This window comes from Schistocerca serialis, chromosome 5 (assembly GCF_023864345.2).
Source record: "Schistocerca serialis cubense isolate TAMUIC-IGC-003099 chromosome 5, iqSchSeri2.2, whole genome shotgun sequence".
NCBI classification, from domain to species: Eukaryota; Metazoa; Arthropoda; class Insecta; order Orthoptera; family Acrididae; genus Schistocerca; species Schistocerca serialis.
The window spans coordinates 408308097-408318999 of record NC_064642.1 but is presented as its reverse complement, the minus strand read 5'-3'; positions in this window follow the sequence as shown (position 1 = coordinate 408318999).

Sequence of the window (10903 nt, the reverse complement as noted above, 5' to 3'; positions counted from 1 at the left end):
CCAATGGGAACGATGGAGTCCTTGTCGACGACATTCCATTCCACAACCATGTTGTTTTAGTAAGTCTGTCTCAGATCAACAAGGCGCAGTACCAGCCAGCCGTGGAGTGCTGCAGAGCTGAACTCCACTGACGAACTTCATGCTGTCACACATCAACCACTATTGATGGGAGAGCTGATGGACTACCAGCAGCAGTGCAGTACCAGGTGCTGTACTCTCTGAGTGTGGGACAGACGACAACAACCAGGGTTTCTGGCGGTCCACGGTCTGGTATGCCTAAGTGCATCCGGGTGCATGGCCTACCAGGTTGGCAGTTCTGGGTTCAATGCTTGCCACCTACACCACCCTGTGTACGGGGTGGTCCAGGGAAGAACAGGCACAGAGTTGGATCGAGTACACTCCCTCAACCGACAGCAGCTATCCATGCTGTACCAGGCTGGGCTACGCATCCGTATCGATGCAAGGACGCAAGCGCAAGGACTGTTGCAGCGTCGAACACCGAGAGTCTGTACATGACCAGGGCAGGTGGCAGCCTTGGCCAACCGTGCACTACCCTTTGTAAAAGTTGTCAAAACAAACGGTTCACTGAATAATCATGTTTTATTAGTGCCACGAGCACTTCCAGATGATTCCTGACTTTGTGCAGAGGCTTCATCCGCTAGGTCCCTCTGTAAATTGGAGTCAGAAGTGTCAACTCCGCTGTTTTCATCTGCAGAGCAATTTAATTGTTGATACTACTTTTCCTTAATCTGGGCAGCTTAGATGAATGCCATGGCAGTCGTTCTCCACATGAACCAACAACAATATTCACTTTCATTTCTTTACCAGATGGCCGCCTGCGTATGCAGAGATACCAGAAACTTTTCACGTCGCTGACCGCCACGGTGGTGATGTCGGATCCTGTGATTTGTTTTATGCAGGAGTGTCAAATGGATCGCGAGTATTTGTCAAATGCAAAAAAAAAACTATATGTGACATTCTAAGAGAGCAGTTCCAGCAAAAGGTTTCATTAACTAAATTTTTAAACCAAACTGACAGAGTTCCTGTGAATGTACAGTGCGATCTGAAAGAATGTCCCGTTACTCAGGCCCTCCACACACGGAGCGACTCATAAGCAACGCGTTGCCGACGTGAGTCGGTAACGAGTCAGCAGCAAATCACTTCGTGTATAGTTAAACACAATTTCGCAGATAATGCGACAGCAGAGCAACTCACCAGTCAGTCACTTGCAACACGTTTCCAGCCAGTTGCCAGTGACTCGACGCACGTATTGCAAGTGATGTGTCGTTGAACACACCTCTGTATTGATTTAATTTGAAGACGAACGAACAGGTTGTGAATGTTAGCTTTGCTCCGGAAGTCGAAAAACGTCCCACTTAAAACAACTACAAGCTCCCAGGATACTGCAGGATAGATTTGACCAAAAAAAAAACAGGGTGTGAAGAGGGTAAAGAATTTCATATGACGTGTCTTCTGACTGGTTTGATGCAGCGCACAACGAATTCATCTCCTGTGCCAACCTTTTCATCTCAGAGTAACAACTGCAACATATGTCCTCATTATTTGCTGGATGCATTCCAATCTCTGTCTTCCACTAAAGTTTTCACCCTCTATAGCTCCCCATAGGATCATGGAAGTTAATCCCTAATGTCTTAACAGATGTCATATCATCACGTCCTTTTTCTCTTGTCAATGTTCTGCTTATATTCGTTTCCTCGCCGACTCTACAGAGAACCTCCTCATTCCTTACCTTATCAGTCCACCTAATTTTCAACATTCGTCTGTATCACCCAATCGTAGATGCTTCGATTCTTCTGTTCCAGTTTTCCTACAATCCACTACCATACAAAGCTGTACTCCAAATGCACATTCTCAAAAAATGTCTTCCTCAAATTAAAGCCTAAATAGACTTATATTGGCCAGGAAAAGTATTGTACATCTATTGTTAAAATAAAATTACCGGTACATCAATGGAAGCAAATGTACAAAAAGTTGTAAATAATTTTCTGTGATTAGCAGCCTTTGTTGTTCTGTGAAATTACATTGACAAGTGTAATCGAACAGTGGAAAGCTACAAATCTCCGGTACTTGTAAATACAATGGTGTTCACATACAAATGATTTAATGAGCACAACCCCATTGACATTTCCATGTACATAGCTCTCGGGCTATTTAGGTTTTCCAAATAAAAGTAACAAAGCGTTATTGTGGAAGAAATCAACTGTGACAGATCACTGTAGCACTGTTCAGTAGTTCTATAAAAAGCTATGAATTTCGAATACATCTGTTACAGCTCCTTGGCTGCTACGTAAGACCTGTAGCTTATATTTCTTTGGGTGTAAGGAAGAATCCGTGATTTTCTTCATTTTCTTATTCAAGTGTAATAATAGTAATAATAATAATAATAATAACAGAGAGCCACATCTTCCTCTGAACTTGAATCTGTGCTCAATACACCAAGTGTAACCTAAATATGTTCGACAATCAATGATTCCTCTCCTCCACACTCGCATACGGCAACTACAGTTCCTCATTTCTGAGTTGTCCCATGCGCGGAAATGCGTTGCCAACCAGTCACCAACCAGTTGCCGATTTAGATCACCTGCCGGTTATGTTGATTTTCAGTCACTCATTCTGAGGACGGCCTAAAGCTTCATCAGTTCATAAGGCTGAAGAATCGTATCTTTTGTGCAAGGAAGAACTCATGGTTGATAAAACTATTCCACTAGCAAAATAACTTCGGATAGTGTTACCGTAGAAGAAACTGGAGCAGGCCAACATCACCAAGAAGGAAAAAATCGCCTAAGAATGGTAACAGCTTTCAAGCCGCCAGTGATCTTAGCGATCCAGGAACCCGGCTAGATATTAAAAATGATAATTTTAGGATAAGAGCAATTCAGAAAGGTCTTCAAGACATCAGTTAAAAAATTTAAAATTTCCTGTGCATAGCAAGACAAGAAGGGGTTTTACAGTTTTTCATTGCTTCCATCATCTCTCAAATGATGAAAAATGTAAGCGAACGTGCTTCTTTTTATATTCTAGAACAAAAGGTGGTCTGCGTTGCTTTTATTGAAACTTGTTCAGTTCGAGTGCTGACTTTCTCACATGAAATGGTGTGAGAGACTAGCAATACTTGTCAAAAATTCTCTACGAACTGTACCGGAACCACATTATTGAAATGTGCAAGTGGAAAGAGATTTTGCAGAAAGTTAAAATTAATGTATCAATCAACTCAACTTCAAACTGATCAGGAAGAAAAGAGGTGAACATTGGTTTTGTTACGGTTGTTATACATGGTATGTTCCCTTGCCAAAAGAAATCTTCGATTAAGAGCTGCCATGAAATGTTGGAAAATCTGAGTAAGGGAAACTTTTTAGGGCAAGTAGAATCAATGGGCAAAGTTCGATCCCATATTAAATGATCTGTAGGCGACTTGCCTACAACAAATAATTGCATGTGTTAACGAAAAAATATTTATTCGCAAAAACTCACAATGAGAAGAAACTAAAAAAAAACAGCAGAGAAGGAACAAAAACTAGGAGATTCTGTAGTCCTACGGCAAAGACAAAAAACAACACATTACCAGAAAAAAACTCTCGCGCACTTTTGATATCACTTTGCACCAGACATGAAAAAAAATATCACTGCCACACAGTCGCCGCCCCCCCCCCCCCCCCCTCCTTAAAGTGCGGAGCCCCAGGGATATCTTGATACTTGAATTTTATACGACGTCCAGCTCTGGTGTGCGTCGGGTGTCTCGGGGGCGGTGACGTTGTTGTTTGTGGTGGTGATTCACCTGTCTCGGACGATGTACTGAGCGGTGTTTCGATATGCTCTGCGTCCATCATGTGTTGATGCACAGGCGTGGTGTCAGAGGTCGGAGAGGGTAAAACCCATGCTGGCTTGACACGTTCAATCGATACCTTTGTCGGAACACCATAGTACATTATGTCCACGGTATGCTTATTTCTACTCAGCACCTGAAATGGGCCTGTATATGGTGGTTGTAAAGGCTATTTGACTGAGTCTGTTCTCAACATTACGTGAGAGCAATCGTATAAGTCTTTGTGTACAAACACTTTACGGTTGCCATGGCGAGAAGGTGGCGGGCAACGTATATTTGTGCAGTGACGTTTTAGCTGCTGCACCCAGTGTATGAGGCCCTCTGATCCAGGTAGTGAGGTCGGTACTAAATAATCTGTAGGAATCCGTAGCGGCTCGCCGTAAACCATCTCGGCAACTGATGCACCAATATCGCGTTTGTGAGCTGTCCGCAGGCCTAACAACGCTAATGGTAATGCTTCCGTCCATCTCTCTTGATGACACATCAATGCTGCTTTGAGTGTTCTGTGCCAGCGTTCGACCATACCATGCCATTACTGGCAGGGTGATAGGTAGTCGTGTGGTGGCATTGAAAACCGCACATTTTGGATAGCTTCGAACTGACGTCCTTGGCCAGTTGTGACATGAAGGGGGCATCCAAAACGGGCAACCCACGTACACAGAAACGTCTTCGCAGTAGTTTCGACTGAAATATCGACCATTGGAGTTGCTTCTGCCCATCTTGTGCACCTATCTATGGCCGTAAACACATATCTGTAACCCTCTGACTGTGGGAGAGGTCCAACCAGGTCCACGTGAACGTGTGCGAATCTAGCAGAGGTACCTTGAAAATCTCCAATATCAGCACGCACATGTCGTCCTACTTCACTTTGTTGACAAGGAATGCAGGAACGTACCCAAAGGCGCGCGTCTCTTTTCATAGAAGGCGACACATAGTGGTCTCTCAGCAGCTTGATTGTAGCGTTGGCTCCTGGTTGCGATAGTGTGTGGACACTTGCGCAATATTTCTGAAATGAATGGCCTTGGTCTGCCTTGAGAAAAGTCGCACCACAGCTTCAGCTTGGAGTTAGGCACCAGAATTTGCTCGAACTTCAGACCTGTAGACGGGTCGTTTAACAGCTGTCGCAGCTCTGTATCCTTGGTCTGTTCCACTGCAAGTTTATTATAGTCTATAATTTCTGAAATCCCGCAAATACGTGAAAAATAGTCAGCCACTAAATTTTCTGCGCCTCGTAAATGGCGTATATCTTTCGTGAACTGACTTATGAACTCAATATAACGGAACTGTCTTGGTGAGCACTTATCACTGGTGTTTTTAAAAGCCGATGTTATGAGTTTGTGGTCTGTAAACACAGTCACTGGTCTAGCCTCTATTTCTGGGCGGAAGTATCGAATTGCTTCGTAGATCGCGAACAATTCTCTGTCATACACGCTCCACTTCTGTTATGCAGTCTGTAACTTTTTAGAGAAAAACCGTAGTGGTTGCCATTGCCCTTCTACACGCTGGTGCAGCGCCGCCCCTATTGCTGACTGGCTCGCGTCTACAACAATAGCTAGCTGTGCCTAGTGAACTGGGTGAGCGAGCAACACTGCTTTGCTGAGGCTTGCTTGAAGATCATTAAATGCTTTGTCCATTTCTTGTGTCCACTTAATTATTCGTCGACCTTTGGCGTCGCGCCCCTTGAGTGCATCAGTGAGTGGTGCTTGCACCGTAGCCGTTGCTGGCAGATGACGTCTATAAAAATTTATTACTCCCAGGTATCGTCGTAGCTCTTGGTAGTTTGTCGGTTTCGGAAGGGCCTGTATCGCCGCGATCTTCTCTAGCAGAGGCAATATACCTTCCGATGGCACAGTATGGCCGAGGAAAGTGACTTGGCTCTTGTGCATGACGCATTTATTTTCGTTTAAAACGACTCCGTAGTCAGATAGACGCCTGCGAAGTTGACACGGATGCTGTTCGTGTGTTTGACTATACGGAGACAAAACCAAGATGTCATCAAGATAAGCAAAGCAAAATGTTAATCCCTTTATCACTTCGTCGATAAAACGCTGCCAAGTCTGTGCTGTGTTCTTAAGGCCAAAAGGCATAAATAAAAACTCGAATAATCCAAATGGTGTAATCACTGCTGTCTTCTGAACATCTCTTGGAGCCACCGCTATCTGGTTGTATGCTTTCCTGCAATCGAGGACGCTAAAAATTTTCGCGCCGGCCAAAGCACATGTGAAATCCTGTATATTAGGTACTGGGTATCTATCTGGAACGGTTCTTGAGTTTAATGCTCAGGAATCCCCACACGGTCTCCATGATCCATCTTTCTTACGTACTAAGTGTAGGGGTGAAGACCACGGACTGTCTGACCGGCGAATTATTCCCGACTGTAACATTTCCTCGAATATCGCCTTTGTATCTGTCAATCTCTCTGGTACGATTCTACATGCCCGTCGTGAAACTGGTTGTCCTGGCGTGGTACGAATATAGTGAACCGTACTATGTTTAACTTCTTTTGTCTGTCTGTCAGAACATCTCCGATTCTTCTCTTCGTCATGTAGCTTTTCTGCTACAGAGTGGCCAATCGCCTGTCGCTTCTCACAAGTTGTATGTCCTTTAGTGCTTGATATTGCACTGTTGTCTGTCAGATTTAACAAACGTTTTCCTTGTAAGTCGACCGCCAACTCAAAATGTGCCAGAAAATCAGCGCCCAAAATAGGTTCCGATATACCAGCTATCACAAAAGACCAGGTAAACTGTTTGGAAAAACCCACATCAATCTTGCACATTTAACATCCGTACGTGTTAATCACCGAGTTATTCACTGCCTTCAAACGCGGCTGTATGTCTTTCTCGTTGTGTGGCGCATGGCTGACAGGAAGTGAACTAATGTCTGACCCGGTATCCACCAAAAACCTTGTACCCGTAAGTACGTCTGATACATACAATCTTTTCGAAACAGGAGGTATATGTATTGACGATTGCTATCGCGGACATGAAAACACTGCACTGTTTCTGTACATACCTTGGTTGTCTGAGTAGGCGCACGATGATGTACATCTTGTAGCATCTCTCCCAAAAAGTTTATGGTACCAACACACCTTACGCTCGTCCTCTTGTTGACTTCGTGTTTCACGCCCAGCCCGGTCTCTCTTGCACTTAAAGATAACTTGTGGTCGCTGTCGCGTGTGTAGCTGCGTTCGCAAATCCTCTATTGCAGTTTTTAAATCTCTAATTTCGTTTGAACTTTTTGTTGTTTGTCGCGTTGCGACCGCGGCGCTGTTTGCTGTTATATCGTCAGTTTGGTCTTGCTGGTAATGGTAGTTATCGTACGTGGCATCTGTCGACGTCGTTGCGACTATTGCAGTAGGCTCGTGCGTCTCGTAGATTCTGTCTGCAGCGAGCAGCAGTTTGTCAACTGATCTTTCGTCGTATATAGCTAGTGTAGTTCTTACTTGCGTTGGTAGCTGATGTTGCCATACGTGGAGTAACAGTCTATCAGAGATTGTCGAACTATCTACCAGGCTGCGTAAATGACGCCAGTATTCTGACGGGGTCCTATCTCCCCGTTTCTCTTGGTACAGTACTTGTTTGACTCTGATGTCGACTGACTTCACACACCGAGAAATTAATTCTTCTTTCAGTCTACAGTATGCTCCTTCTGTAGGTGGGTTCACTATAATGTCAGATATCAAAGCCGAGGTCTGATGGTCCAAATTACTTATCGTCAAGGTGAGCTTCTCGTGATCACTGACTATTCTTTGTTGTAGAAATATATTTTCCATTACCGCGAACCATGTGTGTGGCTGAGAAGGCTCGTGATTGCAACCGTTGAGTTGGTGAAGCGTTGAAACCAGCGGGTAGTTCCATTGCTGTTACTTGCTGTGGTTCTGCTGCAGTAGACCCAGTTTCCGATGATGTTGCCTTGCTGGTGTGTGCCATGGTTGTGTAACCAACGTCGTTCCTTTGGTCCGGTATATGCTTGAAGTTCATATCTTTCGAAATACGCAACTGTAAAGTTTCTATCTCATTCCGAAGCCTATGAATTTCTTCCGTTATCGAACCGTATCGTTTGCCGTCGTCCTTCATTGCTTTTGCAGTTAATGTTCAAAGTAGATAACGAAAGGTTTAAAGTTCCTTAATCGGAGGTCACCAATTATGTAGGCGACTTGCCTACAACAAATAATTGCATAGCCGCCCGGTATAATGTGTTAACGAAAAAATATTTATTCGCAAAAACTCACAATGAGAAGACCTTTCAAAAAAAAAAAAAGACCGAGAAGGAACAAAAACTAGAAGGCTCTATAGTCTTACGGCAAAGATAAAAAAAACAACACATGAGCATAAAAAAAACTCTCGCGCACTTTTGATATCACTTTGCACCAGACATGAAAAATATCACTGCCACAGATCATAATAACCGTGTGTCTAGACCTGGAAGACTTGTTACTTACTCAAGTAAGGGCATACAAAATGAAATCAGTAACATAATTTCTGATGATATCATATCTATCATGAAGAATACCATACTCAAATATTATTCGATAGTATTGGACTGTACACCAGATTTAAGGGTCAAGGAGCAACTAAGCGTGGTTTTAAGAGTGATTGATGCATTTTCCAAACCAGCTGCAAAAGAAGATTTTTTTTTCCGAGTGAATGACAACTGGAAAAGGTATGTCAGAATTGTTACTTCAGAAGGTACATAACATTGGCATACCACTTGCAGATTGCCAGGGACAGTCTTACGATAACGGAAACAACGTGAAGGACATGAAGGGTAGTACTGTATACACAGTGATGACGATGTCTGGTTTTGTGGGGCACTCAACTGCGCGGTCATCAGCGCCCATCATAACGTCGCAGTCTGGCTAACTATCGGTAGAGCTGTATAAAATTGGTTCAAATGGCTCTGAGCACTACGGGACTTAACATCTGAGGTCATCAGTCCCCTAGAACTCACTACTTAAACCAAACTAACCTACGGACATCACACACATCCATGCCCGAGGTAGGATTCGAACCTGCGACCGTAGCGGTCGCGCGGTTCCAGACTGAAGCGCCTAGAACTGCTCAGCCACACCGGCCGGCAGAGCTGTATATATTGACGTTACATAAAAAATCTATTTGGGCTGCGCTGAAATCCCACAGAGTGTGTATTATTTGTCTCTATCAGGTCAAGGATTTACGTGCTCCCCGGCGTATTTAAACACAGGTACACGTAGGGATATATCAGTTCCTATTCCGGTATTAATCATAGCTTCAGTACATACACAACACCAATATCTCCACTGAAGTTTATCAGTGTACTAGAGCCTAATAGTTCGTAACAGAGCGATAATTTGCTAATGTGGCAAAAAGAGTACTTATGCACGCCGCGTTCCTTGGACAATCAATGTCATCGCACAGATGATTATTTACTGAGTGCACAATATTGAATGGATTGAAAGAAGTTATTAACGCAGTAATAACACTGAATGCTGGTTTATTACATTATTTTCACATCCTAACATTGCCGTTAATGACGTAATATTATGTAAGTTCCAGACTCCATTAACTGATTTTACGAAAGTTAATTCTTTTCTCACAATTCGGTTTCAAAGTTTAGTCTCTACATCGGTCCATCATCAATAGTTTCTAACTTTGGGTAATGTCCAGTCTTTTATTGAAAATACTCAATTTAAGACAATTTCGAATCTTTCACTATCTGGATTCTACGTGATATCCTATTTGAAGTTACTGATTTACTTCTTATGAGTTTAGTGCGTCGCAGTAGATCGCAAATCTTTAGCGTTCAAAAAACAACCTCGTCGCGCCCACGTGTACGAGCACACGCTGAGGTACGACTTGCTCCGGCAAACTCTCGTAACACAGGAACAGTGCAAGGCTCTTTCTTAGGTATTACACATGATTCTCAAAGAGTACTCATAAGGAGTATTCTTTGAGATCGTTCGTCCTACTCCGTGATTTCTAATTATGGTACTTTGCGATCTACTATGATTTTATTTTGAAACTAATCGGATTCTATCTTTTTTATTTCTTTCTTTTTCAAAACACTAAGTAAGCTACTTGGTACTGAATTTCTTTTCTATCTACGTGCTACTACTCAAGCAACATTATTCCAAAAGGGACTTTGTTTTTTTTCTTTTTTTTATGAAATTTGGAACGATTTTTGGGGACTTTCGGGTGTTGTTGTTGTTGTTGTTGTTGTTGTTGTGGTCTTCAGTCCTGAGACTGGTTTGATGCAGCTCTCCAAGCTTCTGAATCTGCTTAGTGTATTCATCTCTTGGTCTCCCTCTACGATTTTTACCCTCCACGCTGACCTCCAATACTAAATTGGTGATCCTCGATGTCTCAGAACATGTCCTACCAACCGATCCCTTTCGGGTACTATTTTTATATTCTTCATTTATCGACCAAAGGAAGCGGAGTTACACTGTACAGAGGCCCAATTTTTACACAGTCCAATCTAGCCACTGCCACGAATGATGATGATGATGATGATGATGATGATGATGATGATGGCGACGAAAAGGTGAGTACAACACAGTTCCCGGGCAAAGAAAGTTACCAACCTGGCTGTGAATCTAACCCAGAATCCCATCATCCGAAGGCAGCTGTTATAGGGTGTCTTACACCTCCTGTGTTTGACACATTTTTTCGTGTAACCAAATGCTGCACGAGACTTCACCATTATAATAAAATGTTTGAAAACACCAGAGTATAATAAGGAAAAATTAACATCAGGTCCATAATCCGCCTGCAGCCGGTATCCACCCTGCAGCTGATCGTGATGTTACTTTCAGTGCAATGATGCCTTGTGCAGTCTATTTATCAACGGTCTAAGCTAGCAAATGTTTCAGACGTTATGATGTCGCAAAATTCGTCATACTTGATGTCGATGTTCGTGCTCGCATTTTATATAGGGACGACTTAAACAATCGCTAATGTGTGTGCGCACGTGCCACGACAAAAGCCAAAGAAGAGTTTATGGCGACAGCAACTGTATGTACGAGCAGTACTCGTAGTACCCAATGAAGGAAAAACACCGCTCATAATACGGAAGAGACT